We start from the raw sequence: 25922 nt of genomic DNA, 5'->3' as shown, positions 1-25922 counted from the left end.
GGGAGCAGGCATCTTTTGCATACTTGAATTTTTTCAAAGGTAACAAGTTTTACTTAAGTAATTTCATTTGCGAAAAAGGTTACTTATTTAAAGGATTACTCCACCCCATAATGAAATGTAGTCATTCATCACTGTTAACTGTTAACAGTGATTAATGTCGTTCCAAACCCGTAAAAGCTTTGTTCTACGTTGGAACACAATTTAAGATATTTCAGATGAGAACCGAGAGGCTTGCGTCTGTCCTACTGACTGCCAAACAATTAACTATGTCTAAGCCCAGAAAAGTATGAAAAGCATCGTCAGAATAGTCCATCTGCCATCAGTGGCTCAACTGTAATTTTACGAAGCTACAAGAATACTTTTTGTATGCAAAGAAAACAAAAAGAACAACTTTATTCAACAAAGTCATTATTTTTTATTATGTCAGCCGCACCACACGGATACGCTGTTTTCGTTCAAATCAAAGCGTAAATAAACATAGAAAGCGTGTCCATGTGACCCAGCTGACACAGAACAGGCTATGTAGTGTGTGTCCAACAGATACTCTCCAAAAATGGCACTACATTGACGCAGAGGAGACTAATTGTTGAATAAGCACTGATTGAGCACTGATGGACTATTCTGATGATGTCTTTCATACTTTTCTGGGACTTGACAGTGGTATTTACTGGAGAGTCTATGGGACAGTCACAATCTTTCGGGTTGCATCCAAAATATCTTAAATTGTGTTCCGAAGACGAACGAAGCACGAGGGTAAGATTTTCATTTTGGGGTGCAGTAACACTTTAAGTACTGGTAAATGCTGATTGTATTGTATAAGTGGCATTTTGACATTTATTTTATTGAGCTAGTTTCATTTGATACATAACTTTATCCTGATGCTTCTGCTTGTTTTTATGTGCAAATGTTTTCTTGGTATCACAACACTCACTGGATACAAGACGGACACATAGAGGCAAACCAAGTGGAAAAGTCTCAGAAGAGGGACAACCCTCATGTGTGTGCTCATCTCAGAAAGTTGATGGACTTTCAGTATGCATTTATTAAATTGTCTTTTGCAGGAATATTCTTAATTTAATAGAACATAAGCTCAAACAACAGAATTTGTGATTTAATGTTGATTCCAGCATTTTATTTGAATCCTTTTCTTTAAAACATATTTGTTTTACAAAAATTATAAAAAATTCTGTTGATTGACCTTCATTTTTATAGAAAATTAATGTTCTACTCAGAATATGGCTTTTTTAAACCGTTATTTGTGATGCTATGCTATTTTTGTGATAAGATTTAACTGTTGAAAGACTGAAAATTTTATTTTTACCAGTAAAAGCCTTGCAATGTCTTTCTGACAGCTTTCTGACAACTTACTTATTTGCAACATCATTGACTTGGTTTTTATTCATTTGTAAATGTATTGAGCTAGAGCTCATGATAATGCATTTATATCAGTATTTTATAGTTTACTGTTAAAATTATTCTTCAAAGCAGTTTCATTGTTAAATTATTACAACATCATATTGTATTTAGGGGTATTTACATTATTTTATTGGCAACTTTTGTTGCCAGTTAAATACTGTAATTTAATGAAATTGAAAACAATCTTTTGAACACAACGCCTGTATGATCTCCTTGTAATTAACAAAAACATGAATTTGTGAAAAAGTTGACGTAATGTGCATGCGTATAACACTTTTGCATGCCTGGTATGCATAACATAGCATTCATTAGCATAATGTTTTTTTTCTTTATTTATTTTATTTTTTTGTCCAATGAAACCAATATTTTTTTTTACTAATTTTGAATGGTTAATCATTAGCATTTCATTGAATTATTTCTAATTAATTCTTATGTGTTGAATTAATTGATAATATTGCTTGTAATATTTTGAAATCAAATCATTTTTTACAGTGCACAGTGCTTTCTTTAAGAAATGTTCAAGGACCATCTGAGGCTTAGACTAGAAGATAGTTTGTATTCAAGCAAATTGGTACAAACACAATATCTGTAATTACTCTCGATTTTAATCTGATTGGTTAATTTCTCAAATGAAACAGCCACTTGATTCGATTATGATGGATGGTTTTAAGACATTACACAATTAACAACACTGCATGAACTAAAAACAGAATTCTTGTCAAATGACAATGGGCACACACGTTTCTATGCGGTTCTTTCTGAATTATTAGGCTGATGATACACGGGGCAACTTTTTGAGCAATGTTGCTTGGTAAACCAAATGAGACAAATGGCCCAAGCAACATTGGTCAAAAAAAGTTTCCCTACAAAATTACTGAAGAACTCGCCCTGTGTATCATTAGCTTGACTTTACCTCAGCAATATTGGCTGAATGAAACTCACTTTTAAATCAGGTAACACTTGTATGGTATAATTTTAACTAAACGCTTTACTCAAACTGTCTTTCTCAAGAAACTCCAATGCCAGGTCCCATAACAACATATGCCACTGGCATCTTTGCTACACCTGAAACATGTTGTTCGACTCAGTTGTTATGCTGTTTTTCTCCTTTTTGAACAGTGCATTTGTATCTCATTTCATTACTTGTCATGTAACAGATGCTTTCATCCAAAGTAAATTGCAGTTTGCTAATTGCAGGAACAGTCCCTCTGGAGCAATCTGGGGTTGAGTGCTGAACACAATGAAGGTGAAATTCCCTCAGTAACTTTGGAGTTCAAACTGATCCATACCTGGAACTGAACCTGCGATTCTAACAACACCAGCCCAAAGCTTTAACAACATGACTAACATCATGCCAGTCATAGTGCTAATTTTTAATTTGCACTTTAGCTGAGACTTTGATTTACAGTACAGTTATTACAGAGACTGTCTCTACACTCTGAAAAATTATGGGTTAAAAACGACCCAACTTGGGTTATTTGGCAACCCAGCGCTGGGTAAATATTGGACAGAAAACATACTGGGTTATTTTGACCCAGCTGGTTGGGTTAAACGTTTTTACCCACCATGGGGGGTTGTTTTATTTATTTAATTAATTTATTATATAAACATTTTTATATTTCTTCCTTAAAATGGGACAGAAATGAAAAATTACACAACTTGATTAAATTAAACTCACTAACTAGTATTTTAATGAATAAAATCAATTATGTTATGCAAGGCAATATCGTTCTTATGTTGTGTTGGGTTGAAATAATATAATTGACACCACAATAAATACTTTATAAATAAAATAAAATGTATATAAACCTTTATTTCCCGGAAAGAGTGCACCAAATTGGCAGCAACAACACTAAGAACCGCTCTCTCCTGTTGACAGGGCCGTCAATAGGAATTATGGGCCTTGTGTACTGAATTTATTATGGGGTCCCATAGAAATTATGTTCGTGTCTTTATTTGATCTGTTAATCTGTTCAAATTATATATATATATATATATTTCCCCCATACTGCATTTCCCCCATTGAAAACAGCATATTTGATATGAAAATGTCAATATATATGTGTTCCTGTAGCTCAACAGGTAGAGCATTGCGTTAGCAAGTGCAAGGTTGGGGGTTTGAATCCCAGGGAACACATGATAGTAGAAAATTGTTAGCCTGAATGCAATGTAAGTTGCTTTGGATAAAAGCGTCTGCTAAATGCATAGATATATATATATATATATAATATGTTATGTGATTTTAACTAAACTATCACCGACAGATTCATCATTTGTTGTTTATGTTTGGAAAGTTTCAAACCATGTTTCAATCCAAAAGTTTGTTGCCATGTTCACTTATTATATGCAATGCCTATGAAGTGTCTTTGGGCTTGTTGTTTGGGCTCGGCTCACCATATGGAGTTAATTCATTAGGAAGGATTCATTTTATTGAGTTAATAAAGTAGACAGGTGCAGGTCACAATATTTTGGTATGTGTCTTATTTAAAGAATTTTTGGATTTAAAGTTACTGTATGTAATATTGATAGTTAGCAGTTGAAATGGGTATGGCAGTCTGATTACAAAATATTGGAGAGCAATGTTTTCCCTCTTCTGCAGAGTCAACTCTCACATGGGTTGCCAGATTGAGGACACACAACAGGAACAAGAGCAACTGACATTGGAACTTACTCTGTAAGTTTATGAGTTGATTAATCCAAGTTTTATTCTTCCTCTGGTCATGCAGCTTTTTAGATGGATGCTGAGGCTTTGTAGGTCAAGTAGAATCTGCAAACACTGACCCTGCTGGATCCATTGCTGCAATATGCTCTTTTCTGCCAAATGGCAACCTGCGTGTCAAAATACTGATGGGTAAATTGGCATTGGGTGGAATCATGCAGACATGCACATTTCAAAATAAATTATTAGTGGGCTGTATAGCTTTTTAATTTCACAAGTATGTGAACTTAGGGTGATTGAATCATATATTAACTTGCCCTATTCACCCTTTAGACAACTGCATTTACATCACAGTAAAGTTATTTGATTTTCAGATCAGCATTCGTTTTGTTGAATTCACTTGTTGGTGATCTCATCTTTAGAAGATTGGCGTCTCCATATGCGATTGTCAGTCTGGATGCGCCTCGAGCTGTTTTGCACAGTGAAAAATCTTACGTTTGTGCATTTAAAATATTCATCAAAAGTGCAACTTCAACAGGCTTTTCAGAGTAATTGACGTTTTAAATGCATACATTTTTCATAACTGCTTATGGCAGCAGCCTTCCCGTGTACTGTCCAGCTTCTCAAGCGAAGAGTCATGGGAATGATAATGAATGCAGCACGATAAATTATAGATCATGTTATACTAGAGAAGTGTGAAGTCTTTATTGTGTGGGAACTGTTTTAGGGCATTCACCTCAGATTTCTTTCACACTCCCAGAATCCCTTTCTCTCATGACCCAGGTAGGGCAAGAGCACACTAACGTCTCTAGCAAACACACACATTTCTTCTAAAGGTGAACTTTCTCTTCTTGCTTCTCTGCTTTTGCAGTATTACAAACAGAGTGATGGATTTTGTTATAGAATTATTAAAGTGCATAATATAGCGCACACAATCAAACACTTTCTCAATCTCAAGGCAATCCACATTTTTTTTATATTGTAGCTGTTTGTCTCCACTCATTTATCAGTATTTTTCAAAATTAGATGTACAGTCATCCATATACAGTAATTTGATTCTGAATACTGATTTGCACATTGACTTCAGTAATAATACTGACATCTGCATCTGAATGATCAGTTTGGTTATTTAGCATTAAAATTCCACCTTTGTAATTAAATGAAAGCCTCTAATGAATAAAATATCAGCCTTTACTTCCAATACATAAACTTTTAACTCTTTTAGCTTCTTGTGAGGATTTCTAAAGTTCTTCTTTTCATGTATTTTTAATTGGATCTTTAAAAAAGTGTGAAAGTGAACTCCATACGAAGTCTTGACGTGGAATGCGGAGGCAATTTATGGCAATTTAGCGCGGCTGGAATCGAGCAGACTCCTTAGGCACCTCTTTTATTTTCATACAGGATCTAGTGACAGTAATGAATCATAGTTAAGAGCATACTGCAGCGTAAGCTCCCAGTTTATTAAACAGTCAGCAGCTCATTGCTTTTGATCCTCCGGAGTGTCATAGTAACTGAATATGCCCAGACGTGCTGATGGTTCCCTTTACTCGTCCCCGTCACTTCTCCTCTCTTCTACCTTTCACTCGTCCCTTCACGAAGATCGAGGGAGGGAGTCGACTTTGACAAACACACAAACAAACAAACAAACAAACGGAAACAGACAAACATGCCGCTAGGCTTTTAAAAAAAGTAATATTTCAAACAAATGTTGATTGCCACAAATAAATAAATCAGTATAACTAACTAATTAATTAAATAGATGAATGAATGTATTTATCTCTCCTTGTCTCACAGAGTGGCACTGGCAATTTTAGGAGGATTAAAAAGCAGATATATTATAGATATATTAGCATATATATATTAGTAATGTTATATTATAATGTTATATATATATATATATATATATACAACCCGAATTCCGGAAAAGTTGGGACGTTTTTTAAATTTTAATAAAATGAAAACTAAAAGACTTTCAAATCACATGAGCCAATATTTTATTCACAATAGAACATAGATAACATAGCAAATGTTTAAACTGAGAAAGTTTACAATTTTATGCACAAAATGAGCTCATTTCAATTTTGATTTCTGCTACAGGTCTCAAAATAGTTGGGACGGGGCATGTTTACCATGGTGTAGCATCTCCTTTTCTTTTCAAAACAGTTTGAAGACGTCTGGGCATTGAGGCTATGAGTTGCTGGAGTTTTGCTGTTGGAATTTGGTCCCATTCTTGCCTTATATAGATTTCCAGCTGCTGAAGAGTTCGTGGTCGTCTTTGACGTATTTTTCGTTTAATGATGCGCCAAATGTTCTCTATAGGTGAAAGATCTGGACTGCAGGCAGGCCAGGTTAGCACCCGGACTCTTCTACGACGAAGCCATGCTGTTGTTATAGATGCAGTATGTGGTTTTGCATTGTCCTGCTGAAATAAACAAGGCCTTCCCTGAAATAGACGTTGTTTGGAGGGAAGCATATGTTGCTCTAAAACCTTTATATACCTTTCAGCATTCACAGAGCCTTCCAAAACATGCAAGCTGCCCATACCGTATGCACTTATGCACCCCCATACCATCAGAGATGCTGGCTTTTGAACTGAACGCTGATAACATGCTGGAAGGTCTCCCTCCTCTTTAGCCCGGAGGAGAACAAGAATGTCAAATTTGGACTCGTCTGACCATAAAACACTATTCCACTTTGAAATAGTCCATTTTAAATGAGCCTTGGCCCACAGGACACGACGGCGCTTCTGGACCATGTTCACATATGGCTTCCTTTTTGCATGATAGAGCTTTAGTTGGCATCTGCTGATGGCACGGCGGATTGTGTTTACCGACAGTGGTTTCTGAAAGTATTCCTGGGCCCATTTAGTAATGTCATTGACACAATCATGCCGATGAGTGATGCAGTGTCGTCTGAGAGCCCGAAGACCACGGGCATCCAATAAAGGTCTCCGGCCTTGTCCCTTACGCACAGAGATTTCTCCAGTTTCTCTGAATCTTTTGATGATGTTATGCACTGTAGATGATGAGATTTGCAAAGCCTTTGCAATTTGACGTTGAGGAACATTGTTTTTAAAGTTTTCCACAATTTTTTTACGCAGTCTTTCACAGATTGGAGAGCCTCTGCCCATCTTTACTTCTGAGAGACTCTGCTTCTCTAAGACAAAGCTTTTATAGCTAATCATGTTACAGACCTGATATCAATTAACTTAATTAATCACTAGATGTTCTCCCAGCTGAATCTTTTCAAAACTGCTTGCTTTTTTAGCCATTTGTTGCCCCCGTGCCAACTTTTTTGAGACCTGTAGCAGGCATTAAATTTTAAATGAGCTAATTAAGTGGATAAAAGTGTAACATTTCTCAGTTTAAACATTTGCTATGTTATCTATGTTCTATTGTGAATAAAATATTGGCTCATGTGATTTGAAATTCCTTTAGTTTTCATTTTATTAAAATTTAAAAAACGTCCCAACTTTTCCGGAATTCTGGTTGTATATATATATATACACATATTTCAAAGGGTGTTTTAGGATTAATGCCATTATGTTGTAATGATTACAATGTTGTCAAGATGACTATAATGAACATACTTAAATCCAGGGTTATTGTTAAATACAATTTTTACTTAATTGAATCTAAAAGCAGAGTTGAGGTTTGTTTTAACTTGATGCACTATAACTTGAAATAAAAATGATTTTATATATTCAGTATATACACACTGTGTTTATTTTGTACTCCTTTGTCAAGCTTTTTCAATAATGTTTATTTTATTTCAAGTAACACGTTTTTTAAACGTTCTAATTATAGTATCAATTCGTGTTTGCATTTTCAACTTAAACTAAAATGAAACTGCAAATGGAAGATATAAAAATAAAAACTGATTCGAAATTCACCTCTGAATTCATGTTAACATGGATATACTTAACTTGTGACTAATATATTGAAACAGTGAGTATTTTAACCTTTATGAAATGGCACATATTCACTTTGATTGCAAGTGCCTCTTTAACCAATTAAAAACCTTTAGACAACTGCTTTTCATCACAGTTGTTAAATTATTATATCTCTTTTTCATTGGGATGTTTCCATTTACCCTTCCCTGGCACATCTCTTCTCCTCTACTATTCAATAGGTCCCTCATGAAAATAGTGGGAGGGAGATACCTTGCACAAACAAACAAACGAACAAACAAACATGTCGCTGGTCTGCGCTGTGGAGACTGTCGTGACCTTGCTGTATATTCCCTCTTGTATTTCCAGTCTGTGTGGCTGAAGGGGGAAATTTAATCATCTTGTCCTTTGGTTTCTTACAAAGGTACACGTTGACTTTGTTGGGAAGGACAATGAAGTTGCCTGAGAGAACGCTTTTGTTCACTGGGGCCTACGTGGCCTTGCGCTCAAGCTTACTGTTCTCATCTCAAGTACCGAACCCAAATCAGATGTATTGAATAGCTAGGTATTGCTGATAAGCACAGTGCTTTTTAGCACAGATGTCCTCAAACTTTAGTTTAAAAATAAGCCTGCCAATATACATAAGCAGAAGGTGAGGAGATTTGCCAAGCCGTATGCTGTTGAGCAGCCTGTGCAGACACTAAACAGTGCACGTCTCTAACGTGGCGGCATTCGCGTTATGTAACACGTCAGCTGCTGCTTCCTCTCCTGTTCTTTTCAGGCAGCTCCTTGCGAGCGTATACCCTGTGGCTATATCAGTGAATGTGAGATAAAGACCCTTAACGGCAGCAAAACGATTAGGTGTTTCCTCTTTGTTATGGTGCACAGACAGCTAAGCTGTGTCACCTGTAGTTAAAAATAACCATTTTCCATCTGAACGGCGCTAAGTTTCACATCTGTTTCCATCAGGTACATATCCAGAGTGCTGTCTGTCACATTCCAGTAAAGCTCAGCCCTATATTCTCTCCATCACAACATGATCTGATCTGAATGTATGAATTTATTCATTTTTGGCTTCGCTTCAGACAAGCCTTTGACAAGTCTTTTTACATCTACAGAAAAGATGCTTTTGTGTCTCTCATGAACATATGTGCAAGTAAAAATGCCTCGAACAATGAATAGTTTGTCCTAAAATGTCAAACTCAACCTTGTTATACTACAATAAATATATGAAGTGTCAAACAGAGAACACATATATAAAGTCTGATTACATAAATGTAAATTGTGAATATATAGAAGTAAATCACACACACACACACACACACACACACACACACACACACACACACACACACACACACACACACACACACACACACATACATATATATATAAAGAGAAAGAGAGATTTATACGTCATCTGAAAGCTGAGAATAAGCTTTGATATGGTTTGTTAGTATAGGGCAATATTTGACCCTAACAGTGCATTGTTGGCTTTCACTACAAATATAATCGTGCTACGTATGACTGGATTTGTGGTCCAGGGTCCAAGTAAATCCGAATGCATACAGTCATGGACAAGAGTTTTGGCATAAATTTTGTGTATTTCAAAGTTTGTTCATTTGAAATAATTGCTAAAATCTTCATTGGCCAAACTTTTCATTAAAAAAATAAAAAAAAAGCCCTGTTTTTTGATCCTGACACAAAATGACCAGCTAACATTAACTGACTAATCATATCAGCAGCACATGTGAAAGTGTTAATGAGTACAGTACTAGTCAGGTAAAATCACTATCATTAGATTAACATTGCTATAAAAGGAGGGAAGAAGGGCTTCCAGTGACACATAAAAATACATTACATAATCCTTAACAGTGGTAACTCAGAGTTAAGCAGAGTTACCACTGTTAGGATTATGTAATGCATTTTTATGTATAAAAGCCTGAACAGTAGTTGTTCATCTTCAACATTGTTAACAGTGGGCTTTCTTGTCTAATGCTCACTCATCAATTAATTAATTGCTTAATTATCCCATTAACTTTAACTCGGCTTTAGTGTTACTTTAACACTCTGTAGATTAAATAAAGAATGGTATCCAAACGTCCTGCAAGAGCGACTTCTTCCAACGATCCATAAGCAATTTAGTGCTGATCCATGTATTTTCCAGCATGATTGAGCACCATGTCGAAAAACGTGACGAAGAAGTGGCTCGAAGAACATTACATTGAAATTTTGGATCTGTGGCCAGGCAACTCCCTGGATCTCTATCCCACAGAGAACCTGTGGTCAGTCCTCAAAAGGTGAGTGGACAAGGAGAACCCCACAAATTGTGATGAAGTCCTAGAGACAATGCAAAAATGGATTGAATTGGCCCAAAAGCTAATACCCAGCGTACCATAGCGAATTGCAGAGCTTATGAAGAACAAGAGTCAACATTATAAATATTAACTCATTATATATTTTTTCTCTCATGGTGGATGATCCGTGTCTGCCCAGGGAGCTCGTTGAACACATTCTTGAACTGACTGACCAGGGTGGTTAATTCTACCTTCTGCACCGCAGAGAGCTGTTCCCCTACCGGTACCACCGCGAACTCATCCTGGACGAAGGCTACCAGTTGTTCTCGGGGAGCTGTCCACTTCTTGAGTAAGTTAATGTGGTAGATCTGCTCCTCCCTCTGATGTCCCGCATGGCAAACACGGTAAGTGACCGGCCCCACTCTTTCCACAACAGTATGGACCCTGCCAGGATCCCAGCAATTTGTAGGTGGCAGTTGGAGCGAGCACCAGCACCTGATATCCTGGCTGGAACTCCCATGGTTGGGCTGGCCGGTCATACAGCCATTTTTGGCTTTGGCTGTGGCCTTCCTGAGGGGTATGGCTTCGGGGGACCGGGTAGCATAATCCAGTATTGCCAAGATGTACTCATGACCCCGGGCAGATTTTGGTTGCAGGCCTTGTGGGGAGAAAGAGAACGGGGTCTGTCACTCTGGAGTCGAAGCTCATCTCCTTCTTCTCTTCTGCCGCTTAAATGCTGTGCTGCTGATGAGGTTCAGGTGTTGGTGATTGGCACTCACTCCACGGTAATTGCTGTGTGAGCGTTGTTTCCTAGGCGACGCTGATACCACATATTGGCTGGCTCACCATAATATATATATATATATATATATATATATATATATATATATATATATATATATATATATATATATATATATATATATATATATATATATATAAGTTTAAATATATAAATTTAAATTGTGAATGTATAGTTATATATCTGACTATATAATTCTAAATCAGAATGCATATTTATAAATCTTGAATATATAAATGCAAATGTGTCAGTGGAGATATTGTACTATATTAGTTCTTGTAATTATTACTGTCTATCACATGATGCTGCAATTATCTCAATAAAACCAGTACTTTTAAACAGATTCAGGCCTCTCAGTCATGTTAAATTGTCTAGAAAGCTAGATATTATCACTCTCACTGACTGTGAGAACCTTTTGGCAAATTCTTTTGATTTAGATGAGTGATATGCACTTACTATATGCTCAAGAAATAATATAGTACAATATCTTTACTGATGCATATAGGATGTTTCGGTTTTCATTATAAAAATAAATAAATAAATAAAGAACTTCTTTTTTTTGGATAATAAAGATATAATTATATTTATAATTAGATAATTTATATTCAGATTTGTTTATATATTAAGGATTTTTTTAATAAATATTCCAATTTACAATTATATTTTCAGAATTATATGTTCATGATTTACATTTATATACATTTAAATTACATGTATGTATTCAGACTTATACATATTATTTTAATATATTATTATTATTATTATTATGATTATCATTATTACCATTGTTGCTGTTGTTGTTGTCATCAATGTTTTTATTTTTGAATGGTTGCTTAATATGTGCTTTATTTTTATGGAAACAGTGTTATTTTTATTTATTTTTTCTCTAAGTATTTATGCTTGATTGATAGATCAGGCATCTAGATCAGATCAGGCCTCTAGTAATACAAATTATTATTATTTTTTTTTAATATTCTTAACCTCATGAGACCCTGCATCCTCATGTGATAACATTATATTTTAGTGAATTTCTCTGAGACCACACATGCCACTGTTTTAAGTCTGGATGTCCTGTACAGAGCACATTCAAGACTTCTCAGAGATATTAATGATTGGATGTTTCACTATGACCACTCCCTCTCCTTGGTCTTCAGAAATGTCTGATATTAATGAAATGATAACATTTTGTAATAATCATTTAAATCTGACAAAAAATTTAAACTGTTTGTCATAAATCAACATCTCAGGAAAATGCTATGAGGTTTCAAATCAAAATATGACTTTCTGTTATGAAACAGCACATTGATTTCATACATATCCTCATAAGAGGACACCGGGATTAAAAACATGTTTATTATACATTTTGGCAGACACAACAAATAAATAAGACAATATATATTTCAATATTCCTATGAAAAATTATATATTATTATGAAAATCTTGTCAATTATTACTCCCATTATTACACTCCTTTTTTCATTACATGTTGCCCCCAAAACACATTAATACGCAAATTAGATTTAGTTTATAGATACATTATATATAATTAAAAAATCAGTTTATGGCCATTTTACACACATTTTGGATAAAGAAAAACGGTATATGAAATCATTCTGTTATAACATAGTTGAGTATCTTTATTCAAAGAAAAAAAAAAACATCCTGAAAACTACAAATGTATTGACGAAAAAAATTAAATAAAACTCAATTGTTTTTCCCTATGCATGTTCATTCATGTCTTTTATTTAATTATGTTTTTATTTTTTTAACTGAGTCCCGATGTCCTCTACCAAGGACATAGCATAACCTATGAATGAAATATACATTTTTCTTTGTAAATTTTTTGTAATGACATGAAAAAATATACAATTTTTTCCCTAAAATGTTTTGGCAGGTCTTAAGAGGTTAAATCATAAAACATATTTATTCAGTCAGTTTCATGATCATGCCACTTGCATCAAAGGTTCAGCACAGTATGCAATCTGTACCTCTGGGAATTAGAAATTCCGGGCTCTAGGCAATAGAGCTCATTAGTTGTTTAGCATGTGTGAAATTAATTATGATTCATTGTAGGGAGGTTGCAGTCAATCCGGTTGAGCCCATGAAGAGAGTGGGGAGATATGTTTGGTGTCATGCTAAATAAGTGCTTGTGTCTCTGGTTCAGGAGGTGGGTGAGTTTGATCCCAGACAGCCATTATTCATCAGAGAAAGTGTAAATGTTCGTAATCTAACACTCTGTCATACCTAGTGTGCAAACGAAGCAGGGGGAAGGATGCACACTCAAATGGACTGAGAGGTAAGCTTGCACTCCGCACTAATGCAGCTGCTATCTCATGTTACTTAGTGCTGTGTACCCTTTTAGCATATAACATTTGATGGAGGAGAGCTTAATCAGAGTTTGGCGGGCTGATTTCCTCTCTGATAGATGCCTGCCCACTGCCTATATCATTCAGACTGAATAGACTATCCACTGTCTGCAATCGAAGAATTGTGGTACGAATATTACCAATCATTTAAACATGAGTGACAGGGATATTTCACCCCAAAAAAATGCAATTTACTCACCTCATGTAGTTACAAACCTGTGTGACTTTATATATCTTCTTTAGAACAAAAAATAAGATATTTTGAAAAAACTTATATATAAATATAAAACTGGACCCTGTTAACTTCAATTGTTAAAACAAACTAATAAATGTAATCAATTTAAGGATTACAGACCTTTGGAGCGTAATGTATATTTTTTGTTTAGCTTGAGATGGTATGATGCAGTTAATTAATACTTAATTGGACATCCTTTGTCTGATAAAATTACAAAAATTACAAAACCACTTTGAAAGTAAACTATGAAAAACAAACAAAACACAGAACAGAACAAAACAAAATACAAAACGATGAGTAAATAATGTCAGAATCTTGATTTTTGGGGGAACTATCCATTTAAATAATTATTGGTATTAATTTTGTATAACAATGCTAGTCATTTACTTCAGAAATACAGTATGTGTTAGACTAAACACAAGAATTCTTGAGCATGTTTCCTTAAATAAACCTTTATCAACAGCAGGATGTAGAAGCAAGCATTAGTCAATGTCAGGGCAAGAGTTCTGTATGTGGGACATTTTCATTTGGCCGTTAGACAAAACTTATCAAATATGTACCTCTGTGGCCTGAGAGCATGTTTAGTTATTTACTACTGACTGGCAAATTCTCTCTCTTTCACAAAAGGCATCTACAATCACTTGCATGAACGTATTAGAGGTTTACGTCGAGTCCAATCAAAGAGCAGTGTGTTTAAGGTTTTGACAGATTCAGTAGCTTTACAGACAGAGGGTAACGGAGGTTAATTAGAGGCACATGCTTCAGCAGGTTTGATAGTTTCTATTGGCAACAACTATTGACAGAAACAAAACCTAGAAATGATATCAAAGGCATGAAATAAGTTGGACCATTTCTCAAATCTAATCTTATCTGACAGGTCGACCAGCTTGGGATGGGCTGGATGCGAGTTTTGTTTGTTAGTGAAAGCAGATGTTTGTGTCATTTTGTATGTATGAGATTTTCAGCTTTTATGGCATATCATAACTCATGCAAATAGTGATCTGATTTTAAGTGTATCTATAAAAATGGAAAACGGATTACCAGCCAACGATCTCTCTGGGATGAAATATGCATTGAAGAACAGCGGCCAGGCCCACAGGAGTCACTGCGCTGATGTTGTCAGCAATGGGATGAAAATGTCATTTGATGTGAGGGAAAGCAGTGCGTTTTCTGTAGACAATGAAACTAAATGAGTTAATGTTGTATAAAATATAGCCCCGAGGGGAAGGAGTGAATTGAACGGAATTTGCTCTCACGCGTAATTGCAGCCATTTATTGATTTAAATAAGCCCTACAGAATCCATATGAGAAAGATTAAAAGTCAAACCCAGAACATTAGGACATGAACGGAATATTAATTGCCTTTGAAAAGTAAACAATAACAAGGCTTATAGGTCGATTACACAGGACACATCTATTTTTTGCATTCTCGTTCATAGGAAGATGTATATGATTTTAAACCTGACATCTTTGTTGGCCACTCATTCTGTTGTTAAAAATAAGTTTGATATTTTCTTCCCTCTTTCGCGGCCAAGTATTTTGTGATTCACACTCCAGTCAGGTAGGTGGCAGAGGCTGGCTTCAGGTTGGCCTGCTGCCATTGAACACAGTAGAAGGAGAAGTAATAGAATAAGAGGAAACTGATTGATTGTGAATGGAGACAGATATGTTTTGCTTCAGTGTGTAGTCATCAGCTGGAGTTCAATAGAAATTTGTTAAATAAAAAAAAAAAAGTCTTAAAAAAATCTGTTTTCCAAATGTATTATTGATTGTGTTGCGAACAATTCATCCATGTATGTTTCATTTTCAAACATTTTTTTCAAATCCCTGATCGTCCGATGAAATGACGTATACCGGATTTCAACATTTTACAGACTGTGATGATGCATTTCCACAAGTATTAATGTTTTTTTTTTATATATATTTGAATAAAAAAGTAATGTGCAATTTTTTAACACTACACATTGTGTTGTGTTTGTTATATTACTTAAGCATTATATTTCAGAAAACTAGTTATCGCTGCTGTAAGGGTCTTTTTAATACAGTGTCAGGTGGAGTGGCAGGTATATATTGTTTTATAAAATATTTTTTGTTGCCCAACACTAGTCAAAATCGCATAATCTGACACATAAAGTGACAATCGTAACCGACAAATAATGGTGTAGACCGAACCACCCATCACTCAAGAAAAGACGCTTATTTCCGTTACATTGTGACTTTAATAGGTCTATGTTACTCTGCTTATATTGATCAAAGATGCACAGACAGACACAAGACCTGCAAAAGCAAGCAGAACAACAGTAGGCCTCCCCTGATTCAATATACAATCAGAGACAGTTGATCTGATGTCTGCGGTGAAGCTCATTCAACAGGCCTCGTCCGTCAGACAGTGTTGACATATGCCAGAATGCAGTGAAGTGTTGCAGTTTCCCTCAGAATGATACTCAGCCAACAAGCACCTGTTTTTGCTTCTGAATTCCATTATTCTGTCAGCTTCATCTTACTTGCTTGTAATTCATCAGCCCTGCTGACGCCCCGAGCAGAATCTGAACTCTACCCTTCCTCAAAGCAAGTACAAAGAAATAAGAGCTGAAAGCCATAAACACTTTTATTTTGAGACCGTCTACCCGGAAGCCAGATGTGTTTCTCTCTGAGTTGCTGATTGATATTGATGCTATAATTACAACATGAGACGTAGGTATATGAGAGACGAAAACACGACTCGTCTGGATCTTTCCGAGTTTGGCTCGTTTCCCCTCGAACTGTTCAAGGTCTATTTCCCAGCTGCTCTTTCCTTGCCTCCATCTTTTTTTCCCTTTATTTCCTAATGGCTTCATGTCTCTCCTTGCCCTTTTGAAGTGGCTTTAGACTTGCGAGACTGTAGTATGTGACAAACAGGCAGAGATAGCGTCAGATTCCTCTCCACAGAGGGCTGCCGCTCACAGAGAACTTTACAAGAAAAACTGTCACAAAGCAACCTTCTCGGGATGCGCGGTGGATTCATATGAACCACTACAATACTCCTCGATACTTGATCAAATAATGAACGCTGTGTTCTCCCTACGGTAAGCCCAATTTGTACTGGAAAATATTTGTCTTTTGTGACAGGGTGTAGGAAAGTTGTCAAAGCTTTTTTAAAGACAGAGTGTGTGTGGCTTGTTTTCCTGAAGGTAACGAGGGTATAATTAGGACAAAGCTGGCACAAGGCTATCATTTGGCTGGACTTTGTTGATGTACAGACTGCTCGGGTGACTTCTCGTAATCATTTCAAGAAAAGGCGAAATTGGTTTCTCACAATAAGATGAGCTATAATAAGTGGTAAGGTTTTGTGTGTGTGTTCTGCCTGTCTTATGGTATTTTATCATGGGGTCCATCCCACAGAACACTGCAGCCTCGAGACTCTTCTGCCACCTCTACTCGAAGACAACGGCGGTTTGCATCGGTGTTTATTTAAGATTTGTTGAAACAGTTATGCTGAGAAATGTCGTCTCACCGTGCTTTCCTCTCTTTCTCCACCTTCTTTTTAAGATCAAATGCCATTCTCTGTGTTTTGACACCAAAGGTTTTGCCAGATGAAATACGGAGACCAGCAGATCCTTGCTTCTATTTTAACTTCCCACTTGATGAAAGGTGACGTTTGGGATGCTGGTGGTATACTGTACGTGTGTATCTTTAGCTGCTTTGTGAAAACTCTTTCTGGATATGGACCTTACTCATCTGTTCTCGTATTGGTTCATATGACATTAAAACAAATATTTTTTAAAAGTGTTATTCTTAAAAAATAGTGAATTTGGTCAAGATTCATTAATTTATGTATTTATTTTTTAATTACTGACTTTTTAAGAAAATAAATGTTATTTTTGTCCAATTACCATAAGTTTGCAATTCATAAGAGAATAATTTTAGTAAACTTGGTTATTTCTCACCTTTGGCATCACATATTTTTATTAAACAGAAAAATAAAACTAACCCATGACATGTCTCTTTCAGTATGTTTTGTGCTAACACTGTTACATTTAAAATGTTTTCATGATTGAGCTTTATGGGGTTGAAGGTCAAAGCAGAAATGTCAAATACCAGCCTTAACTAGCAAATAGCACACAACTCTACATTATTCAGTCGATTTTTTCTTTGTGCCAAGAAAAACTAATTATGTGCAAACACTTTTTCTCCCCTATCCTGTTTATAACACATTTAAAAGTTTGAGTTTGAGCTTGACATGCATGTTATAAATAGATTCTCAAAGACTGCAAAAGCTTCTGCTTGAACCTAAAAAAATACTGGATAACAAAAGGTGATATTGTAATTTCTAAACGCAATTAGTTTTTTTTTTATTGTTATTTTTTGTTTATTATTATTATTATTATTATTATTATTATATAAATGGTATGACCATTATAAAAATAATATTAATATATTAGTATTTGGGTCATTTTGCACCCAGGTATGTATGGAGCACCACTATATATATATATATATATATATATATATATATATATATATATATATATATATATATAGCCTTTTCCCATGTCTCACATACTTTTAGGAAAGTTGTTGATTAAACAGGAATATGTATGCCCATTTACAACCCATTGCAGCATGAAAAATTAAGCAGTTTATGCAAGTGAAGTAAATTTATTTTGTTTGAAAACTTCATTCATTCGTTATTGAGGAGTTGCTGATCATATACAGAACTGTTTTAGTTGAAAAATATGATTTAGGAATTATGAATTTGAATTTATGGTTTGACCGAATGGACCCAGAATGCAAAAATTGTATACAGATTTTGAATGCATTATGAGAGTTGCACCTTTGAGGTCAGTTAATCTCAACTTTATCTTCTGTTTGATCAAACTTGACAAAGAAAATTTTGTGAAAATTGCAAATGCTAGACAGTGAAAATACAATTTCCATCTGCGTATGTGCTCTTTGTTTACAAGTCACGAACCCTTTTCTGTTTGCACTCTGGTCCATCATCAGTGCATCAGCGTGAGAAGAAAGATCTGCTTTGATGCTTGTGATGAATGTGATTAAACTTTTACTATGGTTTGCCTTTGTTATTTATTGAAATGACTAAGACATTCCTCCTTTATAATAAATGTGGCATGGAGTTGGGATGGATGGGACTGTGATTAGAATAGGAAGGTGCTTTCAGTCTTTTCATCTGTCGGGAGAGGCCTCAGCGATGCTTCACTGTCCAGCTCTTGTAATGAGGACAATACTTTATTCTTGAATAAAAAAAACAATACCTGCAGGAGATGAAGGCAGATTTTAGACAAGCTGGCATTCATTATGAAAGACCCTATAGCTGGATTTTAGTTAGCTAATTAATAGAAAACTATGAGCTAAGCACACTATGATGAAGTATTTTTTTTTTAAATTTAGTTTTAATTGAGTAATTTTGTTTTAAAGGTGCCATGTGCAAAAATTGAGGTAAAAATATACAAAAAATGACCTACACGCATCAAAAGTATGAGAAGAAATAAGGGCGATGATGTCATTAAAAAAATTTCAAGTTATAGTGCTGCAGAGATATCAACCTTAATTAGCAGTAGCATTACTAGCCCCGGCCCGACAGGTGTCATAATACCAGTTTCGGCCATGGGAGGCGGTATGCGGGAAACATAACCACCAGCCAACCTGCAATACACGAATAACTCGCACGGCTTGTGGGCGTACTTATACCTGATGTCAATCATGTGGAAAGTACAGCCCACTACTTCATTTCAGTTCAGGGAAGAGAGCGGAAGGATGACTGAAGCCCTTGGCAAGAGACCATCACCCGCTACAGGGAAACAACCGCGCTCGGAATCACAAATCAAATCCGATAAGAAAAGGAGCCGAACCAGAGTAAACATCGGCACTGCTTTCAATCGCTGGAGACAACTGATGGACCTGAAAGAAATGAGGTTCGACACCGAACTTGCAACATTTCTTTTGGATTGGTAAGTTAGATGCTGTTAGTATTTCGCTAGAAGTTTGTTTTATATGTTTGTGTATTTTTTTTCGGGAAGTTATAACATAGAAATGTATCGAAGGCTGTTCTATAGCTGCGTTTGATAATTAGCTAGCTATAACTTACCCATTTTTTATATCATAAGTAAACTGCTCTAACTAGTCTGTTGGTCTCCGTGTCCTCTTTGCTTCGTGGTTTTTCTGTACGTGAGAAAATTGATGTGTGGCGTGAAAGCGTGTGAAAAGAGTCAATTGCGTGTGTCTCACGGTGAATGCTTGAGAATTGGCAGCTCTGGTTACGTTGGTTGGCGCTAGCTTGGTCAACATCAGCTGTCTGATGTTGACCAATGATGTTGACAGAATGCTGTCTGTCAAATTAATTTAATTCAAATAATGTGTATATACAACTCAATGTAATATGAACAAAACGAATATGAACATATTCACTGGTAAAGGTGAAGGGGAGTAGCTTGAAGATGTCATGTTTCAAAATCACTTGACATCACCCAATGTTCCTCTGGAGGCAAAACGTCCTCTTATAGCAGCGGTTCTCAATTCCAGTCCTCGCGCCCCACTGCTCTGCATATTTTGCACGTTTCTCTTTGTTAACACACCTGATTCAGATAATCAGCTCGTTAGAAATGAACTCCGTGCATGAACTGTTTTTCAAATGTTCATTGCTCCCTACTCTCTGAGCAGGGGAAATCTGTTGTTTACCTCACATCGAAACATTCATTCACTGATTTGTGCTGTGCAGCGTCTTTAAACATGGACAACTGTGACATCATATACCTCTGTAAATCAATACAATTTAAATTCACGTCTTGCACACTTCAATGCACTTTGATTGGAACATATAGCTACGTTCGCTTCGAACTGGAATCATGGCTGAATATCCTGTGATGACCACTTCGCAGGGCACTTATGTTCGAATAGAACAAATGTCTAAAGCGCTAAGAGAAACGTTCAAAATGTGCAGAGCAGTGGGGCGCGAGGACTGCAATTGAGAACCGCTGTCTTATAGGCTTCGGCTATGCTCTAGGGTTGTTGTGAAGGTAGGGGCGGAGCATAGAGACTATGCCGTTTCTCGTTTGTTACTCTAGAGTAAACCAATTCACTTTATTGAGGCATACTGCCCCCATCTGGTATGGAATGTGGAGTATGACTTAATTTTTTTGCCAGATATGACAGATGGCACCTTTAAGCAGCACATGCATGATATAAGTATTTTTATTTATTGTTTGCTCTTTAGCATGGTCAGGGAAAGAAGGTGCTTATAAACAGGAAATAATTATTGTTGACTAAAAAAAGTATGGGGTATATAATATTTTTTAATGCTTATAATTATTATTATTATTATTATTAGCCTCAAGGCTATTTTGAGGCTTATGTGTTTAACATTTATTTATTTATTTTTTGCTATATTAATGTCATGTTATATTGTTTATATAGCAGATGTAGTTTTTTCTCAAACACACAGGATTTGTGCCTCAAAAGTAATTAGTAAAATAATGGGACAGCAAAGTCTATTACATTCATGGAAGTGCCACATGCCTTGGAGTCCGACTGCAGGATATATGCTAATGCATGACATTATGACGGAAATGATGCCTGCCCTCTTGGAATCTCACTTCACTGAACAGAGTCCAGCCGAGGCTGATATATCGGGCATGCCGATATTTTGGCTGAGGACAACCCAATGCAAAAAACATTTTCATCCCATTTGTCCTGATGGGAACACCTCACACCCAAGACACATAAAAGTGATAGAATATGGTTGTTGAAAGGAAAGTTCATCAGTCTACCAATATATATGGTCACTCCGGCATTTTCAGAATCATTGGCTCATAATGGGCCATTTGATGCCATTTTAAATTAAAATTAAACATGTTACAGAAAAACATCTCGAATGTGGTTTTGTGTCACACCACAACACTGCGCCTCTGAGAAGTGGTCAGCGTGGTTTGCTTTGATAAGTTTCTCTTTAAAACATCATTTTTTTCTAAAAATGAACTGATAAATTTCATTGCACGTCTCCGTTGCGCTGTTTTCCATTCGTCTCACAGCTTGCTATTAATAAATAAACAAATAGACTTATAGATCACAAGGAAAAATAAATGGACAAGAGGGACTTGAACAGCTTTCCCCCTCAAATCTAGTGCTGGATGAGTTTTAGTATTCTCTTTTTCCAGCATGCTGAGACTTTTTTTTTCTTTTTTCGTGGACCTCAATAAACCTCTGTTTTGTGATTGTGATTGCTGTCACAATCAGTTGCAACACATTTCTGTATTTTAACCACCAGAAATCACATGTTTACCAGTTTACAGAAGAAACTCAGGAATGTTACATACACTTACAGAATGTGATATAACAAATCTCAAGTACCAAGTTGGCATGATGACAAGAAACTATGAATCTTGACAGTTGTCAGTCATTCATTTTCCATTCATTTTTTTAAATATATATATGTAACGGAGGCCAGCAAGTAGTGCTGTTCAGGTAGCTGTAGCCATTTAGCCTCCTTGTTAGTGCGTCCGCCTCCCATGCCGGAGACCTGGGTTTGAGCCCTGCTCGGAGTGAGTGTGAGGAGCGCCAAAGAGGACCTGGGAGAGAGGGGTTACATTGGTGCCGTGACCCGGACGGGAGTGAGGTTTAGGGGGGTGAGTGTAATGGAGGCCAGCAAGTAGTGCTGTGCAGGTAAACCTCACTCCCCGATCCCAAGAGATGCACTAGCGACTTTTTAGCCTCCTTGTTAGTGTGTCCGCCGCCCATGCCGGAGACCTGGGTTCGAGCCCCGCTTGGAGCGAGTGTGAGGAGCAGCAAAGAGGATCCGGGAGAGAGGGGTTACACACAAACATATATATATATATATATATATATATATATATATATATATATATATATATATACATATATATATATATATATATATATATATACATATATACATATATATATAGGTCAGTCTAAGCCAACATGTAGGCAGTAAAATCACCAGATTCCTCCTTGTGCACTTTCTGTCCCCCTTGGCTATAAACCTTAGTAGAAATCTTTAATGATGTTCAGCTTAGCATTAGACATGGTATCTCATGCTCTAATGATTCTCATACTCTCTAAATAAGGTTTATTTGACATACTGAATCATGGGAGGCTTTTTTTTTTTTTTGCAATGCTGAAATTGACCTGTGTGGTGGGGTTTAATTTCCTTGACTTGTTTCTGTCTCAACCTTTAATTTGAATGGTTGAGGAATCATTGTTCGTGGAGTCGCACAGTGCCGTCAGCAAAATATCAGTAATTGGGTTTGACCTTTTACTGGGAATACCAAAGAAAGAAATGAGAGTTTTTCTAATGGCACTGGTGAGGATGCTGTGGTTTACTGAGTGCCTGTATTTCAAACTGTTACAATGAGCAACGTGTATTAAGCTGGGCATATCCCATACTTCATGTGGACAAACATTATGCAGTTGCCTCCAGTTTACAAAGGCCACAATCCATTTTAGTTTCATGGTGTGTTGTGAAGATGTGTTTTCATTAGTCATAGGTTATGTAAACAGGCTGGTTTATAAGATAAGCTCTCCAGATCCCACTCCTGAATGCAGATTTACCCACTGAGAATATAAAAGCTGCTAAAATGCTGACAAGTTTGATATTTCAGCATGTCAGAAACCAAATCTCAACAGAAAATCATTTCTTACATTTCTGTATTCTTTATTTGAGGATTAACTCTTTAAGTTGAATTATGCATTAACATGAACATAATTACATGATGGAAGTCAAGGCTTCTGAGTTGGGAGAGAACAAAGCTACCATTTTAAGACCAATGGAATGTTTTAAGATTGCTACTTTTTTGGCACGGTTCCATTTTTGCTCATGAACATAAATGATATTTTAAGGGGAGAAAAAAAGGCAACACAGATTCATTGATGGCACCACAAGAACAGTGCCAAAATCTTGACTAGTGACAGTCCTATCCTGGCAAATACAAATACAAACCTATTCCTAAATTTGACACGTTCAGAAGTATTGTAAAACATAACTACAATATGATATCTGTGAATCATATCTTTGCTTGTTATTCTATAGTTCTTTGGAAGGCATGAACAAATAGTTTACTAATTAGCTAATAATTAATAATTAATATTTAATATTTAAGTAATATTACTTACTAATTCATTAATCAGAGTTTCTTGTTAGATACTAGTAGTGACTAGATTGCTAAAATTGCACTACTCATGTGTTCTGGTGTAGTTATTCATTAATGATGGAACAGTGTTTAAGTGTTACCGAAAACAGTCACGCTGCTTTATATTTTTGTGGAAACAGTGGAAACAGTTCTTTTCTTTTTCAGGACTAACAGACATGTCAAAACTCCTCCAGGGCCCCAAAACTCCCTCAGACTCTAGAGGGTTAATGACTACAGTTCAAAAGAGCAGCATTGATTTGAAAAATAAATCTTTTGTAATATTATACATCTTTTTAATACACCCTTGCTGAATAAAAGCACTAATTTCATAAAAAAATAAACTTTACTGACCCTAAACTTTTGAAAGGTACAATTTTTCTTAATTATATCGAATCCTTTCAGCAAATAACAGCAAAGAGTCGACTAGCCTTGTAATCAAGTGATTGGTGTGAAAGTCTATGGAGAAACTGACAGGCTATTTTGATTGATTCTCCAATAGTACTGAATGAAGGGTGAGAAGTTAACATGATATTTATAGTCCCCCTCCGTTTACGATGCAGGCAGTAATGGTTATGAATGCTGCCGTGTGAATGGGGTTCCTGCTCTATTGAGTTCAGTCAGTCACTCATGACATACATTTCACTAGAAAGTAAGCATTTCCCTCTAGCCTGAACCTGTGAGTGCTGTGGAATTGCTATAATCAATTTTAAGTAGGCGAAACCTGCGCTGGATAATATTTTCACCAAACCTTTCCTTTGATAATCATAAAAGAAGAACTCTCCGTAGCTAAAATATTCCAATAAAAAGCCATTTAACTCTAAAGTTTTGAAAAGAACTATTTATAGCCATATCTCCACTGTAAATCCTTATTTTTATTTGACTCTTTCCAGTCACCCCTATAATTGCAACCACATTTAATTGGCCCTAAAACATATTTTATGATTCAGCCTGTGGTTTAGACAGAATGTTCAAAATGGGTTCATTTCTGCATAGGAATGCAAGTAAAGCATCTGTGCTATAATGTCAGTGCCAGCTCTTTCTGTTTTGCTCTGTGTTTTGTGTTTCCTCTTTCCCTGGAGCTAGTGTATTGGAGTCTGTGTGCTAGAGCTGTCCTTGGTGCTGATTGCCGACCAATACGAGGATCCAAGGTTCGTTTGGAGCAACATGCCCATAAATGCAGCCCATCGTGTTGCGAAAAAGCAAAAGAAAATTATTTGTGTGCTATCTCTTTTTTTACTCCTTGATTAAACACACAGGCCTCAACATGGTCTTTGTCTTTCTCTGCACTTGAGTCTCACAAGATCCTCAGGCTGCTGGATATAAAGTTCCTCTGTAATGATCATTAAGTCATAGTCACACTATATTTAATTGCTGCTAGCTGGAAATGAGATTGTCTGCACAGTTGTGTAATTATGGTTTTAATTATAAAGCCCTGAGTTGAGTGAGCACTGTGTTATCGGGTAAGATAAGACCAAGGAAATTATCAGCGTCTGCAACACACACAAACATTCGCACATACAAGCGTCATATGGTAGCTGGGGCTACTTTGCGTTTACGGATGTGACGTAACCAAGTAATATAACTTCAAACTGACAAATGATGTCAATTTTGTACGTCGGACATGACACCACGAATTATAAATCATTATTATAAGCTAACCATTTCAAATGGGAGACAGTTTTGTACACTGATATCTTATGCACTGCTCAATTTTTTGCTGCATACTGCAGCTTTAATTAAGTATGAATCAAAGTTCACCTCAAAATATTAGACATTTTAGATTTAACCCCTCAGCACACAAGATTTTCTTTTAATAACACTAGGGAATCAGGAGTGGATTGGTTGAGACTAATGTAGCATTCTCCTTTAAATGAATTCTACCCCTATACATTCAAATGCATCTTGTTTTCCCCTCAATTCAGATTCAGGACTGGAATGCAAATTAGAACGCAAAAGGCATTCTTATTCAATTCTAAACCCACACTCTGATACATTGTCAGCGAGAGAGATTAAGAGTGATCTCTCAGCTAATCCTCCTCGTGATTGTGTCCATGCTTCTATCAAAGCACTACATGGGCAGGAGTCTCTTATACACACACTCACGTATTTCCAGATT

This window comes from Carassius carassius, chromosome 1, assembly GCF_963082965.1.
Source record: "Carassius carassius chromosome 1, fCarCar2.1, whole genome shotgun sequence".
Taxonomy (NCBI): Eukaryota; Metazoa; Chordata; class Actinopteri; order Cypriniformes; family Cyprinidae; genus Carassius; species Carassius carassius.
Note: the sequence above shows the minus strand (reverse complement) of the source record.